We start from the raw sequence: 21,084 nt of genomic DNA on the forward strand, positions 1-21,084 counted from the left end.
GATGATTGAAAATGAGACCTGGCTGGGTGTGGTGGCTCATACCTCTAATTCCAGCACTTCGAGAGGATCACTTGAGCCCAGGAGTTTGAGACCAGCCTGGGCGACATAGCCAGACCATCCATCTCTACAAAAAATTTAAAAATTAGCCGAGTATCGTGGTGCAATCCTGTGGTTCCAGCTACTCAGGAGACTGAGGCAGGGGGATCACTTCAGCCCAGAAGTTCAAGGCCGCAGTGAGCTGTGATTGCTCCACTGCACTCTAGCCTGCAGGACAGAGTGAGACTGTCTCAAAAAAGAAAAAATGAGATTATGGCCAGGTGTGGTGGCTCATGCCTACAATCCTAGCACTTTGGGAGGCCAAGGTGGGAACATCTGTTGAGCCCAGGAGTTAAAGACCAGCCTGGGCAACATAGTGAGATACCAGCTTTACAAAAGAGAGAGAGAAAGATAGAGATTATATCTAGAATAAGCAAACCAAACATGAATTAAGTTTTCATTCTCATTTTAGTGATTCTCTAAGTACATACCCGTATTCTGATTCCCTCAGCACTTTAGGACTGTCTGATTAGTAGTCACTTCTTTCCCACTGGTACCACTGTGACCAGGGAGTGACTACAAGGGTCAAAACTTTTGTTGGGGGGCTGTTTGGACTAAGTGATGATCCAGCCCCAGCTCAGGGATGTTGTATTGGTTCTAATCTCTGCTTCTGAGGAAACAGTTACCTGCAGGGTGATGGTGGCCTGTTGCTCATGGAATATCTTGAGATGGTTTCTTTTAATCCATTTCTTTAAAACAATTTTTTAAAGAGATGGGATTTCATTATGTTGCCCAGGTTGGCCTAAAGTCCTGGGATGAAGGGTCCTCCTGTCTTAGCTTCCTGAGTAGCTGGGACTACAGGTGCCTGCAACCACATCTGGCTTAATCCATCCTTAAACAAGTTCAATGTTTTATTTTCTTCAGGTAAAATGAGAGTGGAGAGACCACAGTGATGCCCAGGAGTAGTCATGGTTGGTGATTAAATAGCTATTGAGTCTCCATTCTGAAACAGGCACTGTATTCATTTGCTATGGCTACCATGACAAAATACCACGCACTGGGGATATTAAACATTAGAAACTTATTGTCTCACAGTTCTGGAGGCTGGAAATTCAAGACAAAGTTGCTGGCAGGGTTTCTCTGAGGCTTCTCTCAGGCCTCTCTCCTTGGCTTGCAGACGGCTGCCTTCTTGCTATGTTGTCACATGACCTTCCCCCTGTTTCTCAGTGCACATCCCTGGTGTCTCTTCCTCCTCCTATAAGGACACCAGTCCTGTTGGATTAGGGCACCACCCTTATGACATCATTTAACCTTAATTACCCTTTTAAAGGCTCTATCTTGAATTACAGTCAGATGGAGGGTTAGAACTTCAGGATGTAAATTTGAGGGGGACACAGTTTAGTCTACAACATGCTCTATACTGGGCACAAGGAGTGTTACGGTGGATAAGGGAAAAATGGTCCCTACCCTCTGTCAGTTTTTTATGGACGAAGAAAGTCTGTAAAAAAAAATTCACATAATTAATCACAAAAAGCTAATACTATGACAAAGAATGTGAGATACTAATACAACTTAGAACAGGTGACTCTAACCTTGTGTATCAGCTAGAGAAGGCTTCCCTGAGGAGGTGAGGTTGGAATTGAAGCATGAAAGGGAAGCAGAAGGGGGTCAGGCAGGAGAAGGCTTGGGACCAGGAGGCAGAGAAAACAGTAGTGTGATCAGAACTTGAAGGCCTGGTTCTGTATACAAAAGGTTTCAGGACTTGAAAGGCAACCTACATTGAGTGTACCTGGAAAATGAGGGCAAGAGATTGTTCAAAAGAATACTGGACCCAAAGTTTCATCACTTTGTTAATTACATCTAATATTGTGGGATTACAATTACCTTGCCCAAGAAAAGATTGTTTATGATTCCATTGTTTATATTGTTTGTTGAAATAAGTGATTCTTAAAACTTCTGGATACCTGAGACTCAGCTAGGAACTTATTTATAAACTCTAAATCCCTAGTCCCACTCCCTAAAGGTTCTGATTCAGTACATTCAGGATGGGGTCTAGGAATCAGTGTGTTTAATAAAGTGTATCAGGTTCTTCTGGTACAGATCGTCCATGAACCACACTTTGAGAAAGCTCCATCTAAAGAGATAAGTTGCTGACATTTGTTACCAAAGAGAGCCTAGAAAAGTTGGGCACAACAGTAGTTGTAAACAACTACCAGACCTGGGCCAGGCCCGGTGGCTCATGTGTGTAATCTCAGCACTTTGGGAGGCTGAGGTGGGTGGATCACTTGAGCCCAGGGGTTTCAGATCAGCCTGGGTAACATGGTGAAACCCTACATCTACAAAAAAATAGAAAAAATAGAAAATATAGAAAAAATAGAAAAAATTAGCTGGGCATGGTAGTGTACACCTATGGTCCCAGCTAATTGGGAGGCTGAGGTTTGAGGGTTGCTTGAGCCTGGGAGGTCAAAGCTGCAGTGAGCCAAGATCATGCCACTGCACTCCAGCCTGGGAGAGCATGAGACCTTGTCTCAGAAAACAAACAAACAAACAAACAAAAACAAAAAACAAACTAGGAGGCCTTTTGGAATGTCTGCCAGTTTCAACCCACGGGGATAGGGTGAGATGAACATTGATTGAGCCTTTACATTGGAGACACTATAACAAATGCTTTGCACATATCAACTCTTTCAAATTAATACAATTCTACTAGAGGGGGCACTATTAGTATCCCCAATTTACAGATGAAAATAAATGAGGGACAAAGATGTTAGGTGTATATCTAAGGTCACATAGCTCACAAATGATAGAGTATGCACCCAAACGCCAGGTTTTAATAATCCTATGGTGAAGTGTGATAGCTGGCGCTTGCCTAGTGCTGACTGTGCTCTAGATGCTGTATTAGTTATAGGTGATTCTACTTCTCATTCATTAAGTCATCCAGAAAGCCTTGTGCCTTAGTCTGTCCTGGCTACTGTAATAAAATATCATAAAGTGGGTGGCTTATAAACACCAGAAATTTATTTCTCATGGTTCTGGAGGCTGGGAAGTCCAAGATCAAGTTGCTGGCAGATTGAGTGTTTGGCAACAGCCCACTTCCTGGTTCCTAGATGCCCAGCTTCTTGCTATGTCCTCATATCGTGGAAGGGGCAAAGGGTCTCTCTCTCGGGCGTCTTTTAAGCCCTAAACCCATTCATGAAGGCTTTGCCTCAATGACCTAATCACCTCCCAAAGGCCCCACCTCCTAATATATTATATTGGTGATTAAATTTCGACATATGGCTGGGCGTGGTGACTCACATCTGTAATCCCAGCACTTTGAGAGGCTGAGGTGGGCAGATCACTCGAGGTCAGGAGTTCGAGACCAGCCTGGCCAATATGGTGAAACCCCGTCTCTACTAAAAATATTTAAAAAATTAGCTGAGTGTGGTGGCACACGCCTGTAATCTCAGGTACTCCAGAGGCTGAGGCAGGAGAATCTCTCGAACCCAGGAGGCGGAGGTTGCAGTGAGCCGAGGTCACAGCACTGCACTCCAGCCTGGGTGACAGAGCAAGACTCTGTCTCAAAAAAAAGAAGTAATTTTCAATGTATGAATTTTGCAAGGACACAAACATTTAATCCGTAGTTGTAATGTGGACATGATTTGAGCTAAGACTCTGCTGTTGATTCTCTTAAAAAACTTGGCAGTAGCCCTTGGATCCCATCAATTCCATTCAACAGTCATGTATTTTATTAATCTTTATTCCTAAAGAAAAATAATCCAGATTGTTTAGAAAATAAATGCGACTTACGCAGGACAGAGTTCGAATTTCCTAAGTGATGAACATTTTAACATATTATTTTAATCTAAAGGCATCCTATCCCTGAATTTAGGGGGAGACTGTTTTTTAAGTGAAGTTTATTTTTAAAATTGTTTTGCAAACTTTTTAAGAGCACATCACAGCCTCATTGGATGAATCATATTTTTAACTTTCACTTTCCATCAATTTAAACATCATCTTTCAAGGAACTGATGGGCCAGTTGACTCTGAATGAGTTTGCCTTTCATGCACTGTTGTTCCGTCCGCCTGCCACAGAAGTGATTCCAGGTCATTCCAATTTATTTAATTAATTTTGGAGATGAAATTATTTTGCCCAATAACTAGAATGCTAATGGGACTTATTGTAATGGTTCAGTTCAGGTTTGTTGGTTTGAAAATAAACGCCTTCATTTCAATATTTGCCTTTTGGCTGCAGCCCGTTAACTGGTCACACACTGTAACCTCATTAACATCAAGGCTTAATTGTAAGTTAATGTGCACCTAGTTTTTGTAAAGCAGGTTTCTATCTTAACTGCCAAGTTTTGCACCCACCCCCCCCAAATATAGCCCCAAACTGGCATTGCCAACAGATGGATGGGTTGGTGTAATATAATTCATGCTTTGAAACATCATAGTTTTATCAATGCCTTGATAATAAAAATTTGAACTTATTTTTAGAAGTTAGAATAAAGTGAGGAAAATCTCAGCTCTCTGGAGTGTCACTGTGGTATTGAGATTTGTGGAGGTGTACTACATCCGTAATTGGGAGAGGTTGCCAGTCGTAAAGGAGGGACAATAGAACCTCTGTAGAATCAAAGGCAGAATTAAAATCTGCATGTTAATAGCTTTCCTGCCAGTCACGAATAGATTCATTCTTCACATCTCGGATATATAAAGCTTATTTCAAAATAAATTCTGGGGAGCGTTCAAGCTGATTGAATCTGCTGTAAGCTCTGTTAATATATTTGTTCAAGTCACTTGCACTCAAAAGCTTTTTAGACAGAATATCACTTTTTTATATTATTCATGGTAATGTAATTCCCCCCTTTAATCTCTTCAGGGTTTCCCATTCAGTCATGATATGCAGTTCAGAGAAAGTTGGATCGACCATTAATCATGCTATCTGGACTTCTGTGTGTCTCCTTTTTGTCCATCTCTTAAATCAGTCACTTGGCAGCAGCAAGACATGTGGCCACTCCAGACCATTTGATCGAAGAGCTCTTGTTAGGAGATTAGGCTGCTAATCTGCAAGCCAGCTAATGGAAATCATTCTGGGCAAGGAAATAAAACTGAACAACATTAGCAAAATCACTACATATTATAGGAATCAAGTACATTCTAAATGGCTTAATCCTACAGTTTAGATATGAAGCCTAAGGGTAAAATGAACATCTTAGATGATCTGAGATATCCAAATACCTGTAACATACATTTGTTTGGTGTATGTAGGGCAGGACCCCCATCAGAAATAGGGAATCTTTAAAGGATTTTTTATTTAGCCAGATAAAAGAAACAGGGACATAGTTGACTGAAAAAAAAGAAAGAGGGGAAAAAAAAAAAAGTCAGGAGAGAACTGAAAATTCCCACCCGCCCCCACAACAACGAAGGGCAATGCCTAGGTTGAAAACACGTAATACACATTCAATAAATGTTCATGGTTGAATCAAGTTACCCGGTAGATATTTAATCTTTATTTCAAAAAGAGTTGTTGTGAGTCTTTAAAAAAGTTATTTGGTTCTTTGACCTTCTCTTCTTCACTAAACCCAAATTAATAATTCTGTGATATTGCCATTGAAACTTCTTACTGGATCATTCCATTTATACTCAAAGAGTAACAAAGGAAACCCAGTTATTTGAGAGACACTGAAATGAATTTTCAGTCTAGGACAGCATCTGCAAACTTTGTAAAGGGCCACATGATAAATATTTTCTGCTTTGTGGCCTATAAGGTATGTATCACAACTACTAAACTATCATGCATTAATGAAAGCACATAGAGAATCTGTAAACAAATGGGCATGGTTGTGTGACAATAAAACTTTATTTATAAAAACAAGGGGTAGACTGGATTTACCCTGTGGGTTGTAGTTTGCTGGCGTCTGGTTGAGAGCATGTGTTTGTCTGGGAGACATAATTTCAAAAATCATTTTCTTTTTTGATTTTTCTGGTTTTCGAACATTATATTTTCAACTATGGATGAATGCTCATCTTTTGAATTTTCATTTTTGTATGACATAACTCAAAGCCTTTGCTTTGGGAGTTCTTGTTAACCCTGACATTTCTTGTCAAATATGCTACTCCTGGGCTCTGCTGGGGATGGCAGCAGAGTCGGGGTGGTTGGATGGGAAGGCAGGAGAGAGCTAGCTTGGAGATGATACACTTTTCCATCCTGGAGTAACTTGGGAAAAAGTCAGGAGTTTGGAATGAAGAATTGGAATATAAAGGCTGAGGGTAGACCTAATTTTTTTTAAGGATAAAGAAAAAAGGAGTAAGAGAGATAGTATGACTTGTCACTTGGCTGGGGGCTCAGCATTAATTGATAAATCCGCTATACGGAATGCATGACACTATCATTTGAAGAAAGATGTTGCATGTTAGGATTTTGAGTAACAGTCCATATAGTCCATGAAATGAATATCCAATATATTCTATGAAACAAGTATCATGAATATATTCCACAAAACAAGTATCATGAATATATTCCATGAAACAAATATCGTGAATATCTTCCATGAAACAAATATCCAATATATTCCATGAAACAAATATCATGAATTTATTCCGTGAAAGAAATATCGTGAATATATTCCATGAAACAAATATCGTGAATATATTCCATGAAACAAATATCATGAATATATTCCATGAAACGAATATCCAGTATATTCCATGAAACAAATATCATGAATTTATTCCATGAAACAAATATCGTGAATATATTCCATGAAACAAATACCGTGAAATCATACTATTGATTTTTGAAGAAACCTAATGAAAACAGCGTGCTCCTAAATCTTTTTTTCTGGATGTTCTTTAGATCTCTTGTCTTCTTAAACCTTTGTGTATCATTGTCTGAATTTTCCCAAGAAAGGAGGATTTTGATCTCCTACTTATTTATTTAAATTTTTAACCTTCACATTGACCCAGTGTTGTAAGGAAATGGGAGAATATCTCCCTGATATCTTGGAAATAGGGACTCCCATCTTACAATTCAAGTGTTGGAATGTTCCAAGGAGGCTGGGCTAAGGTGGTCTTTTCCTGTCACTGGTTCAAAGGAAAGGAACAGCCTAGACCTAAAGGATTCTGTCTGGTAGCTGTTTGCTCTTCGCACCTGCGCTTTGAATGGTGAATACCCACAGCGGGAGGCAGGCACCTGCTGCCCCTGTTTCTCAGATCAGACAGGCAGGCTGAGGAGCGCTTAACACCCCAGCCTCCTGTGAAGCATCCTGAAAAAGCAGATTTTGTCTTCCTCCATAAGCTTTGTTTGTCCTCTGCCAAGACTCCAGGGACATGATTGCTCTTCATTTTACGCTCGAGATCAAAATAAACAGAAACTACTTTCACCTTTCCTGTTCCAGGGTTAAGTGCCCATGCCCAAGCAGGTGTTGTTTCTGTCCTGTGGTTTCCAATCAGCAAAACCACCCCCTTTTACCTGTGGCAGCAAAGGCAGGGAGACTTTGAGACCTGGGGAGGGCTCTCTGCTGTGTTAACAGAACTGGCTCTTGGTTGGAGGGCGGGGGGGGGTGGGTACCCATTCTTGGCTTCCTGTAACACTTCCTTTCTCATGCATTACCTGGGGCTCCCTCTGGAAGGAAAACGATGGAGAGGTCACTGGCCTGCTGACCCAGGGACCCAGGCAGTCATTACAGGGACCCAGAATTTCATATGCAAATGTGACCTCCAATGAAAGCTGGACTTGCTTAACCCCATTTCCTCCCAAAAGATGATACTCGTAATGCCATTCTGATGAAGCCATTTCACTCCGTAAACTATCATCTGATTTACACAAAGCCATCTGCTTCCATACGGGGTGTTTTATTTGGGATCCAGGAGAGGAGAAGGCACATCTGCCCCCTCCGTAGCATCTGAATCTTAATGAATAAAAGCACTGACACTTCTTTAAAAGGGAATAGTGTGATGCTATTTAGAGTTTGGTACAGTTTTGTAATCCAGCTCCACGCTGGGTGTTTACTGCCAGTCATTTGAGGAAGTTCACTTCTCTGCTGATTTTCTGAGTGAGGTAGCGATGAACAGAAGAGCAACTGGAGGGCCCAGGAGCCCCCTGAACTGAGTATCCGGTGGGAGGTCAGGTTTCCGCATTCACAGCGAGAGCTCGTACGGCGTCCACGCGTCTCTCACACATATCAGCAGCCCGAGTGGAAGAGGACTTCTGCAGCTCTGTTAATTCTTTCTCTTCCTAAGAAAAAGCAGATTTTTAAGTGACTTATCATTTGTTCATTGAGGTACTCATTCCTTATTCCTTCTTCATTCATTTTCCTTTTCTCCTTCCTTTCTCCCTCTGTTCTCTTCTTCCTGTTTGAACAGGTTTTATTTTTATTTTAGTGTGGTGAGGCCAAGATGAGGAAATGACTGCTGTTGCAAAGACGGTTTGTTACTCACAGATCCACGGGGACTCTGCATGCCACAGCGAGTTACCTGGGAAAGCCCCAGGGTCGGGCAGGAGGCAGAGGGAGAGAGAGAACTGTTAACAGTTTTGAGCTGGAAGCCATTATCCTCAGCAAACTAACGTAGGAACAGAAAACCAAATACCGCGTGGTCTCACTTGTGACTGGGAGCTGAACAATGAGAACACATGGACACACATTGGGGCTTGTCAGGAGTGGGGTGTGGGGAGGGAGAGCATCAGAAAGAATAGCTGATGGATGCTGGGCTTAATACCTAGGTAATGGGTTGACAGGTGCAGTGAACCACCACGGCACAGGTTTACCTATGTAACATACCTGCACATCCTGCACATGTACCCTGGAAGTTAATTTTTTTTTTTTAATGTTTTGATTGTGGTTTTCACAGGAAAGAAGGGGCCAGGCAGGGTAAGCAGGCTTAGGATTGGCTGGCTTGGGTCATTTCCATGGGCTCTGGGACATAGGGGTTGTCTTTAGCTGTCTGACCCATGGCCGTGGGGTGATTAGGGCAGGTGGGTGTGGCCTGAGAGCCCAATAAAGCCAGTGGTGAGGGTTTGGTTCTGGATTGGTTGCATTTGAACAGTGCTTACCCGTGAGCTGTCTACTATCTCTGGGAATCCACTAGAGCCCTGTAAAGAAGGCCGACAAGGCAGCAGGTTTTAGGCAATAATTAGTGAGCAGTATACACCCTAACAGAAGGAGGGATGCCTGTGGCCAATAAACATGGCTCAAACTTGACCCTGATAGAGAGCCTTTCCCTAGAAGGTGTGGGAGGGAGAAGGCCTGGGAGAGACAGCAGGGTGACCAGAGCAAGTGAAGTCACCGAGGTGCCAGTGAGTGTGGCCCTGCAGGTCCTGCAGACCCCTCTGGTGGCAGTATTGGTGGTGACAGCTGGCAAAGGGGAGTGTGGCTGCCCGGAGAGCGTGGCTGAGGTTGGAACATGGAAGTTTAAGAGAGCAAACTCCCTTAGCTTGGTGCAGAGAGAAAAGTGTAGAAAGGTCGAGTGTAGTGACACAGTGGAGGGCTCCGATGCTCTGCTGAGGAGTGGAAGTGTTTTTCTGAGGGTGTCCAACAGGCCGTCAAGCAGGGAGGCAACAAATCTGAGTTTTTCCACGAATCTTTTGAGTGCAATACAAGTTGGTACAGTAGGTAACAGGCTAAACCGTGTGGCACCCCTTCCCACTTATCAGTTTCTTGCTACCAGGCAGAAAAGTGCTGAAGGTGGCCTGCCCTGAGGCAGTAGCAGGAGAGCAGGGATGGGGAAGATTTGGCAGCCAGATGAACATGGACGCGATGAAAAGGGAAGGGAAGAACTGTCAAGATTTTCACTGTCAGTGGTATAAGTCCCTTAATCATATGCCTAGTGTTCCGTTATTGGAACTCTAAGTATGTGGGAATTACTTATATCCTACTGCTCAAAGCCATCACCAAGGTCTGATTGCGAAAATTCAAAAAATTGCAACCTCAGGTATAAATGGGTTTTAAGCTCCATACAGTAAAACCCAGGGTATGAAAACAATTCTGGCTGATGGGTTGGTAGAAGTGATAGATATAGATACATATTTACACATACATACACAGTAATAGATACAGGTAAAGAGCTTGATATATGTATGTATTGTATGATACATACCCATGCAAATAAATATGTGTACACACACATGTACACACAAATATATATGTGCCTTTGGACAAAAAAAAATCCCCGGGACAGTCTCGTTTGGCTTTTAAAATGCTACGGTTGAATAGGATCGTAGAGGTGCCCAAGGCAGCCTTCCATTTAGGACACATAGATTTTGTTCCTCAGCTCCCTTCTTCTCTATTTCTGAGTCACGTGGGCTGCACCTGTCTCTCAGAAGCCCACTGCCCACCCGGAGCCCGTGACTCTGAATGGTGGCCCAGTGCTTTCTGACGACAGAGGTGGGACCTGGTGCTGGAGACAATCCATTCCTTTCACAGACTGTAAGCCTTACCCAAGCATTAATTTTGCTGCATAGGCAGCCTGTTCCCCCACAAAGCACTGACTAAGAAGAAAAGGGGCCTGGAAAAACCAGCAGGGCCTGGCAGACAACTTGTGGCTCTCTTGCCATTTAAGGTCCCGAGGAATGTGGAGACATCGGCGGAGGCCAGGGTGGGTTTGGAAGGAGGGATTTTTTTTTTTCTCTTTCTCTCCCTCGGTCTTTCTCTCCTTGTCTCTCTCTTTCTTTCTTTCTTTCTTTCTTGCTTGCTTGCTTGCTTGCTTGCTTGCTTGCTTTCTCACTTTCTCTTTCTCTCTTTGTTGTTTTTAATTGTAAGTATAGTTAATGCTATGATTTTGTAAAAACAAAATTCTAGTTTCTCATAATCCTCATTGGAGGCATATGTATATTTCTAAATTTAAATGTATTCTCCTATACTGTCTGGGGAAAGAAAGCATTTTCAACCAAAAAAAGGTAGGGAAAGGTACTCTCTTTTATTCTAATACTCACATTTCCCAAAACTTATCCTCAATACTGTGCATTTGGCACAGTTCTTGTTGAATACTTGGAAGGCAGTGTATATAGCATGCAGAGCTTCAGCTTTGGACTTTGTGGCTTTAGATTAATTACTTATTCTCTTTTCACCTCAGTGTATTCATCTGAATAATGGGGACAGCAGCAACATCGATGTCTCAGGGCTTCTGTGAGTATTCCTCAAGATAATATGTACAGGCCTGTGCCACATTCTCCACTAAAGGAGTGCCACTTATTTTTACTGCTGGTATTATTATTGTTGTTGTTGCTGTACCTCTGAAGGGCTTTGGTCCTCTTATGAGCAAGGCAAAAGGGGCAATATTTGCTCTTTGAACCGGAAGCAAAAACCCCCTGCAATTCGGAACAACTTCCCATTTGGAACGATTTTACAAGGAGCTCCCAAGAAGCCTCTTGTTTGACTTTGCCCACAAATGCCAGAGGAGGACTCTTCTGAGCCATGCCAAGAAGAAAAATGAGAATGCCAGGTTAAATAAATGTTACCACAATCTCTACAGAATCATGATGGCTCTGATTCTTAAAAGTGTCTACTACAGGGTATTTGTTATTCTGTGATAATAATAAATCGCTGCTTATGAAATGCAGGGAATCGAGTGTCGTGGAGGGGAGGAAGGGAAGTAACAGGGAGAAGAACTGCGAGAGACGGAGGTCCAGCAAGGCCCAGGCTATTAATCATCGCCCTCCATTATTTCCTGAAGATTCATTCATTGTTCCATAGGTACCTAGAGGGTCAATTAGAGACCACAGACAGGCTTTTTCAAAGACACAGGAGGGTCAATTAGGCCCTCCTTATAATTTTCTGCTTTAACAGCAAATGCCAGCCTATCCTGCATCAGATGCAAGGGAGTTTGGAAATAAACAGGGTACTTTCCCTCCTCCTTTGAAAAAAGAAAGAAAGAAAGGAAATCCAACACAGAGGCATGGAGGCAGTCAGCGATTGGGAGCGCTTGGCTTGCTGGCTGTCAGGATCTGGTTCAAAGGGGATTTTATCACCAACCGGGACCGTGAGGAACAGAGTTCTTGTGGGGTCAGAGCACGGGGAACGGTCAGGGATTTTGTATGATGGAGCACCCTGTTCCTATATCTGAGATGATTCATTTATCTTGAGTGCCATCTGAACTACAATTAGAGTACAATTATAAAGTATCTACAATGGAAATGGGACCTGAAATCAATCGCAGCTGCACTGACGTGTGGTGAGTTGCCGCGCCCACCACGACTGCTGTCTGTGTTTAGGACAGAGTTCAACCAAATGCAACAGTCTGTGATTTTGGACAACGCTGTTTTGTATTTGTTTTCCCTGGAACTGGCAAACACATCTTTTATTTATTTTATTTTTGTTTTTTGGGATGGAGTTTTGCTCTTTTCGCCCAGGCTGGAGTGAAGTGGCATGATCTCGGCTCACTACAGCTTACCCCCGCCCCCAGGTTCAAGCAATTCTCACACCCTCAGCCTCCCAAGTAACTCGGGATTACAGGTGCCCACCACCATGCCCAGGTAATCTTTGTATTTTCAGTAGAGATGGGGTTTCGCCATGTTGGCCAGGCTGGTCTCGAACTCCTGACCTCAGCTGATTCACCCGCCTCGGCCTCCCAAAGTGCTGGGATTAAGGCGTGAGCCACCGCGCCCAGCCGGCAAACTTATTTTGAAACACATTGCAATAAAATAAAAAGAAGGATTGTTCTAAGTGAGAAGCAGAGATGAAAATGTGGAAGGAGGATTGTCAGAAGTCCACATTGCTCCATTTCTTTTTTCTTTCTTTCTTTCTTTTTTTTGTTATACTTTAAGTTTTAGGGTACATATGCACAACGTGCAAGTTTGTTACATATGTATACATGTGCCATGTTGGTGTGCTGTGCCCATTAACTCGTCATTTGCATTAGGCATATCTCCTAATGCTATCCCTCCCCCGTGCCCCCAACCCACGACAGGCCCCGGTGTGTGATGTTCCCCTTCCTGTGTCCAGGTGTTTTCATTGTTCAGTTCTCACCTATGAGTGAGAACATGCGGTGTTTGGTTTTTTGTCCTTGTGATAGTTTGCTGCCACATTGCTGCATTTCGACTTCCTGTTTGTAGTGGGCTATTATATTTTGCCTCTGCTTGTTTCTGAATACCCAAGCTTGCTAACACAGGGAAAGACCAATTATCATGATTATTATTATTTACCTTGAGACCTGCTTCTACCTATCTACCGTCACACAGAGATTTGGAAGCAAAAGGGAAATGCTTTTCATGTGGGAAAAGCCAATACCAACTTTAGTGATATTTTTCTTCCCCCTGGGCTCTTGGGAATACCTCTTAGCCCTCAATTGTCACATTCATTCAGCGGATGTCAGCACGTGCAGGCACCGTTCTAGGTGTTGGGGATACAGCCAAAAACAAGCAGGAAAACCCCATTCTCTTCATTTCTGGAATGTGGGAGCCCTGGGCCCATGAGGCCCGTTTCACTTCCACGTTTTTTGTTGTCTTTGTGTTTCCAAGAAGGGAGTGGCACTACAGCTGAAGAGCATGACCCTCTATCAGAGACTTTGCTAAAAACCACTGAAAACTGTCCTATTTTTCATTTTCTCCAGAAAAGGGACACATAAGTACATTCCTCTAGGGAAGGGATTTTTTGTTGTTGTTGTTGGAGATGGGAGTCTCACTGTATCACCCAGGCTGGAGTGCAGTGGTGCGACGTCAGCTGACTGCAACCTCCACCTCCCGGGTTCCAACAATTCTCCTACCTCAGCCTCCCGTGTAGCTGGGATTACAGTCACCCACCACCACACCCAGCTAATTTTTGTATTTTTAGTAGAGACGGGGTTTCACCATGATGGCCAGGCTGCTCTCGAACACCTGACCTCAGGTGATCGGCCCACCTTGGCCTCCCAAAGTGTAGAGCAGGAATTTTGTTTGATTTGTACACTTCTGCTTTTTCAGAGCCTGGAACAGTGCCAGGCGCATAGTCTGCCCTCAGTGAATATTTGTTGACTAACTTAGCTCGCAGATGTGGGGCTGTGATTCTGAAGGCCTGTGCTCATTCTTGGCCTTCAGAGAGGTTTCCTTTCACTCCTGGGCAGCTTCGGCCCTGGCTGCTGCTGCCACCGCCTTCCTGGGGGTCAGCTTCATTTTTGGTGTTTTTGCCCTTCCGATCCCTGCATAAGAAGCAAGAAAATTTTCTAGTGCCTGGAGTCTCCATCCTCATTTCCCAGTCGTATCCTGTAAGTTGCAAATTGGTGGCTTGCAGATGTCTTTGGTTTGGCCTGCTGAAGTTTGTTTTGTTTTGTTTTGTTTTAATGAAATAAGTTAGCTGTGAACATTTAAAACTTGGGAGATATCCCACCAATACTGGGATTTTTTGCTTATCTCTACAAAGCAGAGCTGGCATCCTTTGCCTGCATTTTGCATTTGGCTACAGTTGGCTGGACTTGAGCAGCGGCTGCCCCTCTTTAGCTGGGGCATGTGCCCTCTGGTTTGCCATAGTACCCATCAGACCTGCTTCACTCATTGTAGAAATGGCCTGGCCTCCTAGGCATTGGAGATTGCTGTTATGCTAACTCATGAGCTTGCCTGCTCGCACCTAGCTGTTGTGGTGGTTCTCATAGGTCTCCCTGATTCCAGCCTCCAATTCACTTAGCTGACCTCTGCCAGTGTCACTCCTTCCCAGTCTTGGCTTTGATCAAGCTTGGAAAGGCCTAGCCTTCGTGTTGTCACATTCTTCTGCCTAGAGTGTGCCTTTTCGTTCACCAAACCAAGTGGCTCTTCTAGAAGACTTGCCTGAACCCTAGACCCCTTCTCTCTACAACTTACAGTCTCAGTGGGGTACCTTGCATCCTCCTTTGTTCGCATAATACCTCCTACAACCATGATCATCTTGTGGTTATCTGTTTACTTCTCTGCTGGCTGTTCCAGGCTGTCATCTCCCTGACTACAAGGACTTTGTTGCTCATGATCATATCCATGGCATCCACACGAGATCTGGCCTCTACATGGAAGGACATGTAGTTCCGTCTGGCTTGGAGCCTAGCTTGGGAGAGGGACATTGGTGGGAAAGAGTGAGCTTGGAGATAGAGCTGAAGTCCCCAGGTGCTTCAGTAGTTACAGCAAGATTCTAGGTCTTATCCTGGCAGTCACAGAATGCACTGGGAGAGTTTATGAATGCTGTGGTATCTCACATAATAAGAGGACCGTGCATGCATTTTAGAAAGAACCTTCTAGGCCGGGCGCAGCGGCTCAAGCCTGTAATCCCAGTACTTTGGGAGGCCGAGACGGGCGGATCATGAGGTCAGGAGATCGAGACCATCCTGGCTAACATGGTGAAACCCCGTCTCTACTAAAAAATACGAAAAACTAGCCGGGAGGGTGGCGGGCGCCTGTAGTCCCAGCTACTCGGGAGGCTGAGGCAGGAGAATGGTGTAAACCCGGGAGGCAGAGCTTGCAGTGAGCCAAGATCGCGCTACTGCACTCTAGCCTGGGTGACAGAGCGAGACTCCATCTCAAAAAATAAAAAAAAATAAAAAAAAAAAGAAAGAAAGAACCTTCTGGCTTCAGTGAAGAATGATGGATTTGTGAGGGTCAGGACTGGCAGCAGGTGGGCTCCCAGAATAGTTCAGGCAAGAGATCATGGAGGCCAGAGCCAGGGCTGGATATAGACTAAGACATGCCTGTAGACTGAGTGTCGAGAAGCAAGTAGATCAAATTCTAGCATGAGACGGGGAGAAAGAGATGCTCTCCAGCCAATGGATTTATGAGATTAATGAACTTTTTCCCTTTCCTCCCAAGCATTGCCTGTATCACCTTGTTAATATGCTTTCTTTATTAAACATGTTGGAAAGCAGAGGCTCTAAGTGCGTATGCTTTTAAAGCAGCATTATTAGCAGATGGCCGCTGGCTTCATTTTTCCTGTGCAAATAGTTTTGTGTATTCCAGGAGGATTTTCTTTTTTTTCTTTTTAATCCTCCTCCTCAAGGGAAACACCCTTCTCACAGTAGCTTCGTGGTAGAAAGTTCTAACTAATGACTTTAATAGTGTGAATGTATTGCAGAAATGGACAGGACAATTCTCAGCCCATTCATCTTGCACACCTCAAGTGAACAGGCACAAAACAACAGGCTCCACCCTCATTCTCCCCTCTTTATCTCATCCTTTACCTCAATTTATGACTTGGCTTACAATCTGTTGCAGAAAGCCTAGCTCCCCAGCTTCTCCTGAATCTACATTTTTCTATTTTTTCTGAACTAGCCAAGGTCTCTGGAGTTTGCTGTTACATTGCTTCAGAGAAATTAGTGACATTGAAAGGCTGTTGTCTTTTTTAGTGTACTTTTGGTTGTAAGGAGAAATTTATAAGGCCATTTTTTTTCCTCGCATCTCTGCAGTTCAGGAGATTATATTAGAAAATATTTTATACAAAAAATATGCGTAGTAGCAGTTTTCTCCAGCTAGTAGCTTAGGATAAGTCAGTACTACTGAAACAGGTACATTTTGTAGAATAGATTCTGAAATCTGTTTGGATCTGAAATCTTTCTTGTCTTTGAGTAAGACATAGCAGAGAAAAACAATTACACTAGCTGCTGGTCTGGATTCATTTGTTAGAATAGAATATTATTACCATCAAAAATAACATTAGTGGCCCGGTGTGGTAATCCCAGCAGTTTGGGAGGCCGAGGTAGGTGGATCACCTGAGGTCAGGAATTCGAGACCAGCCTGGCCAACATGGAGAAACCCCGTCTCTACTAAAAATACAAAATTAGCCGGGTGTGGCGGCGCATGCCTGTAATCCCAACTTGGGAGGCTGAGGCAGGAGAATCCCTTGAACCTGGGAGGTGGAGGCTGTGAGCCAAGATTACACCATTGCACTCCACTCTAGGAACAAGAGTGAAACTCTGTCTAAAAATAATAGTAATAATAATAATGTTAAAATAGTAATGTTAGTGATACATATCATTTTGAAACCAGTTCTTAAGCAATTAATAAAGAAAAATGCAGCTATGGTGATTGAGTTTTTGTGTTATGAGTTTTATACTCTGAAGGCACGGTCATTGTGGATGCCAAAGAAATAAGCAGAAGAAAATTTTATTGGAAAGCTGGGATTGTTGCATGGTGCAGATTTTTTTTTTTTTTTTTTTTTTTTTTTTTTTTTTTTTTTTTTTTGCTATTGCTGTGTAACAAATGACCACACACTTAGCAGTTCACATTCACATCTGTTTATTAGCTACAATTCTCTAGATCAGAAGCCTAGGGTCTTGTGGTGACAAAATCAAGGTGTCAGCTGGAGGTACTTCCCTTCTTGCAGGCTCTGTGGAAGAAGCATCCACTGCCAGGCTCATTCAGGGTGCTGGCAGGATTCAGATCCTTGCAGTTGTAAGACTAGGGCCCCTGTTTCCTAGTGACTTCTGCTGGTGGCTGCCCTCAGCTCCCAGAGGCCACCCACATTCCTTGACTTTTGGCCCCCTGCATCTCAAAGCCAGCAACAGAGACTGTCTTGTGCATGGAGTCCCTTCCTGCTTTGAATCTCTCCGACTTTCCTTGACTCTGATGTCTAGGTCTGGATTTCAAGGGCTCACGTGATGAGGATAGTTTCTTTATCTTAAGGGCAACTGAGGTGGAGTGTTAATTAACATTGGCAAAATCCGTTCATGATAGTACCTAGCGTAGGAATTGACTGAATAACTGGAAGAAGTCATGCATACACCATGGACCGGGAATCTGGGAGGCCAATTTAGAATGTTACCTATCAAAGCCACTTTTTTTTTTTTTTTTTTTTTAAGTAACAAAAAAAAAAAAAAAAAAAAAAAAAAACCAGATCTTGGTAGAGACTTTTTCAAAGGTAGAAAGTTTAATATAAAAGAAAGGGGGAAATTGAAGAAGATATAAACTGCAAAGAAAGGATGTTTAGGTAGAGCACCTTACAGGGAGTCAGAGGTTTTATTATAGGCAGACACGGCCTTCACCTGTGAGCCGAGCAACTGATTTTGCCTGCAGAGCAGAATGCAGCGTTGGTTCTGTGGCTCATGATCTTCAGTTACCAGCAGTGGAAGTGAATTGGAAACGGTTGGTCTCTTGAGCAACTTGATGATGCAACTCATTATCTTCTCTGTGCCTCAACGTCTTTATCTAATTTCCCATTAAAAGTAATAGGGAAAAGCGCAATGACTTTTGCACCAACCTAACACAATGGGTTGATATTCAGGATTGCTATAATGATGAAGCAATGGCAAGTGGAGTCTTCGTTTTTAGCCATGTGGAGGCATATACTGGGTACTCAACAAGCATCCCTTTCCCTGCCCTTTGCTCAGATAGAGTTATCCAAACAAATTGGATGCTCAACTCTGGGTTTGATCCAAGCTCTCTGGAAATCTCTAGCTTCTCAAACTGTTTCATCGTGGAGTGCCTTTTGGGTAGAGGAGAAGGAAATAAGAGCCTCGCGAGCCTGGGGAATGCTGCCTCTAGCTCCCACACTGCATGCAAAATTCCTCCTCTGAGAGCTCACTTTATCTCAAAAACCCATGCATATTCTGCATCTACTCTGAATTCAAAAATATTGTGTGTTACTATATGAACTAGTGTTTTTGTTACTTACCATTTGCATTCACACTCCAGGAATTTGTCTTTTCCCGCACCCCCTGATGCTGAGCATACCAGGGTTAAGGGAGGCAAGCGAGGCACTTAACCTCCCAGGTTCATGCAGGTACCCATTCTGTACTTGCTGACCCTGAGCTCGTGGACTCCATAAATGTCTGCCCTTGGCATTGCACGTGCCTCCCTCTTGGCTGACTGTGCCGGATCTGTCACTTACTCCCATTGGAAAGGCCTGTTTCCATGCATGGCTCTTTGTCAGACACTCACGCTTGGTCAATGCTTGCCTTCCTTTGGGCTGTCTGTACCCACTGACAATCTGATTGCTCCCCTGAATGGAGGTGAAAGCATGCAAGCTAGGAGTTATGATCTTCAACCCAGGGAAGACCCTGTCTATGGAAGTGCTGAGCTCTTCAGTGTCATCACAGAAAAGCATGAGCCTGTCCCTGGTACAAAGTCATCACATCCCATAGCTGAGCGATGTGGGAGCTCCACGATGAGGAGGTGACACACAGTCAGTTAATTACATAAAGAGAACTTGAGCAAACTCTTACTCTGCCATATGCCGTGCAGATCCCTCTGAAAAGCTTTACAGATGTTCTTTTTTTTTTTTTTTTAAATCCCTCCCCTATCTTTCTTTCTTTGCACCCACGATGCTCTGCACTTCAAGCTAAATATAATGTATCTGATTTCCCAGCATACATACTAATCAGGTTTGAAAGTTGTCTTGTGAGGCTTTAAAAAGCTAGCCAACAGCAGTGTGATTTCTCCAAAAGGATGTCTGCAATCAAGATGATTACATGGGAAAATAAATCATAATTTATATTGCTGAAAATGTCATTTGCAAAACACTTTGACAATACTTTCCTTTCAGTCTATTTTCTTGTGTATGGGGTAAGTGCTGCCCTTCTGCAACTTCCCTTTTATTTTATTTATTTATTTCTTTTTAATACTCTGAATATCACTGGAGCAATTGCAGATTCAGGGTGGTATGGGGTGGTTCAGGAAAAGAACTGACAGACATTGAAGCCAAAACTTGAACAATAACAACGTAGGAGAGAGAATCCAAAGATAGTACGTGTTCAGGATGCAGGCACTCGTGTGGATGAACGCGCGCACACACACACACACACACACACAGACACTTTTTTTTTTTCTTACGGCAATAGAACGTAAAAGTAGATTTTTAGAACCAAATGACTTTTAGGAAGCTATCTGTCTTCCACCCTGCTGCCTTCGTGTTGAATAAACTATATTAAATTATCCAGGAGGAATGATTAGTGATCTGATTCATTAATATCCCTTGTTATTAAGAACCGTCTGTATTTGTTCCTGGTTGGCAGATATTAAATCCACAGATGCCAACAATTAATATCTGTGGTTGACTGTAAAAATGGCTACCAATTCTTTCCTCTCCCCTGCACATGTACATCCTTGCATTGTGAAATTGTAGATCTTCCCCTCCAAAAGTGAAGTTCGTTTCTCCACTCCTTGAACCAAGATGGCATGAAACTTGATTGGACCAATGAGGCATTTGGAAACACAGCACAAGCAGAGGCTTGAAAAACGCTTCTGTGTTGGTGCTTGCCCACTTGGTGTGCTAGGAACCCTTTTACTTCTGGGTGTGAACAAGCCCAGGCTAGCCTTCTGGGTGATGAGAGACACAAGACCGTGTTTCCACATTTGCCCCAGCCAAGAGCCAACCTACAGACAAAACTGCCTTGCTGACAGCAGACACCTGCCCAGTCGAGCCCAGCCCAAATTGCTGACCCATACAGTCTTGAGCTAAAAATAAATAGCTGTTGTTTATAGCCGCTAATATTTGTGATGGTTCATTGCACAGTAAAATTGAATGCAGACAATACTTTTGAATTTGAGAGCTGTTGTAAAGAAGTAAAATGTGTAGTGTTTGCCCTTTTCCTCAGCTGTAGTCCTGGTATGCAGAAGTATTCAGTTATTTGGTGAGTGAACCCTCGCTGATGCCCTGGCCAGTGTTTTCTGTCTCAGGAAGCATGAACATTTCATCCAGAGTTATATGCTGCAGGGATATTCAACAAATTGAGGATCCTTGAAAATCTTGTCTCGCTCACAAGGATCAGGTGGCAGGATCTAATGGGAGGGGTAGAGAGTGAGTGTTAACACACACAAAACCCCGGGGAGAGACATTTCTTAAAGGTGTCATGTCAAGAAAAGATCATTTCTCCTAAGCAATCAGTTTCTTTTTAAATCTGAACCTAATATCTGATAATATTCCCTTCTTTTCTCTGGCCACTCAGGAGCTCAAAAATAAATTTTGGCACACTTCTGCCTGGCTCCAGCAAAGTCATAGAACCATATGGCACCTCTCTGTCAATTCATTTCACCTATTTCCTTATTTGTTTAAAAATTTTAACCTAATTTTTTTTCCGTCAAGATCTATTTACGGATCATCTGTTTTATTTTTTCTTCTTTTCCTTCCTCTTTTTCTTTTGCTCCCTTCTCTCCTCACTCTTGACTCTTCTCTAGTTTTTATATGCAGTATGTGTATATGCATGCCATCT

General features: G+C 43.1%; 1 protein-coding gene and 1 long non-coding RNA gene across 3 annotated transcripts in view; both read left to right on the plus strand.

Moving 5' to 3' along the window:
• Window positions 1–11,867, plus strand: part of LOC126944005 (uncharacterized) — a 55,160-nt gene extending 43,293 nt beyond the window's left edge. The window contains exons 1-2 of the long non-coding RNA XR_007721935.1: window positions 1–8,297; window positions 11,086–11,867. The exon at window positions 1–8,297 is cut by the window's left edge and continues 43,293 nt beyond it. This is a non-coding gene — a long non-coding RNA (uncharacterized LOC126944005). The remainder of the gene's footprint in view (window positions 8,298–11,085) is intronic.
• WWOX (WW domain containing oxidoreductase) overlaps window positions 1–21,084 on the plus strand; it is a 1,132,972-nt gene that overhangs the window by 463,832 nt on the left and 648,056 nt on the right. The window lies entirely within an intron of this gene.

Source organism: Macaca thibetana, chromosome 20 (assembly GCF_024542745.1).
Source record: "Macaca thibetana thibetana isolate TM-01 chromosome 20, ASM2454274v1, whole genome shotgun sequence".
Classification (NCBI taxonomy): Eukaryota; Metazoa; Chordata; class Mammalia; order Primates; family Cercopithecidae; genus Macaca; species Macaca thibetana.